This window comes from Tarenaya hassleriana, unplaced genomic scaffold (genome assembly GCF_000463585.1).
Source record: "Tarenaya hassleriana unplaced genomic scaffold, ASM46358v1 Cleome15, whole genome shotgun sequence".
NCBI classification, from domain to species: domain Eukaryota; kingdom Viridiplantae; phylum Streptophyta; class Magnoliopsida; order Brassicales; family Cleomaceae; genus Tarenaya; species Tarenaya hassleriana.
The window spans coordinates 2,321,966-2,323,500 of NW_010964923.1; positions in this window are offsets into that span (position 1 = coordinate 2,321,966).

Below are 1,535 nucleotides of genomic sequence, written 5' to 3' on the forward strand. Positions count from 1 at the left end.
TTATTTTCGATGAAAATTTTCAAATTTTCGCGGTTTATTTTTTTTTTTTCAACGGATTTGCGACAGAAATTTCTGTCGCAAATCTAAATTTTATTTTTTTCCGCTATTTTCGATGAAAAATTTTAAATTTTCGCGGTTTATTTTTCGTTTTGCGACGGGTTGCGACTGCAATATCCGTCGCAACACTTAATAAAAGTTGCGACTTCGTCTTTTTCCTCCAGACTTTGAATTTTTTTAAAAAAAAATCTCAATCTTCTCCAATCTTCTCCAACAAATTGTTTTTCTTCAAAATTCGCCAAGGTATGTGTATATATATCGTGTATATGGATTTGTATATGTATGTGTTGTGTATATATATATATGTGAATGTGAATATGTTATGTGTGTGTGTATGTATATGTGTATGCGAATGTGTATGTGTTTATGTATGTATGTGTATGTGTGTGTGTTTATGTATGTGTGTTGTGTATGTATGTGAATGTGAATATGAATGTGTATGCATATATATAAATGTTTATGTGTGTTTATGTGATGTGTATGTGAATATATATATATATGTATGTGTATGTGTATATGTGAATATGTATGAATGTGTGTTTATGTATGTGTGTAATGTATATGTATATGTGTATACAAAATTTACATACACATACATATATATTACACATATGCACATAATTATACATATACACATAAATTTATATACATATATATATATACATACACATATATTCATAGACATATATATACATACACATATACACATACATAAACACACATTCATACACATATATACACACATAAATTTGCATACACATACATATATATTACACATATACACATAATTATACATATACACATAAATTTATAAACATATATATACATACACATATATTCATATACATACATTTACATACACACATATATACATATACACACACATACATAAACACACATTCATACATATATATACACATATAAATCTACATACACATATATATATATATATACACATACACATAAACACACATTCATACACAAAATTTACATACACATACATATATATACACATATACATATACATTACACACATACATAAACACACATTCATACATATTCACATATACGCATACACATACATATATATATATATATATATACATACACATCGCATAAACACACATAAACATATTTATATATATGCATACACATTCACATTCATATTCACATTCACATACATACACAACACACATACATAAACACACACACATACACATATACATACATAAACACATACACATTCGCATACACATATACATACACACATACACATAACATATTCATATTCACATATATATATATATACACAACACATATATATACAAATCCATATACACGATATATATATGCATACCTTGGCGAATTTTGAAGAAAAACAATTTGTTGGAGAAGATTGGAGAAGATTGAGATTTTTTAAAAAAAATTCGAAGTCTGGAGGAGAAAGACGAAGTCGCAGCTTTTATTAAGTGTTGCGA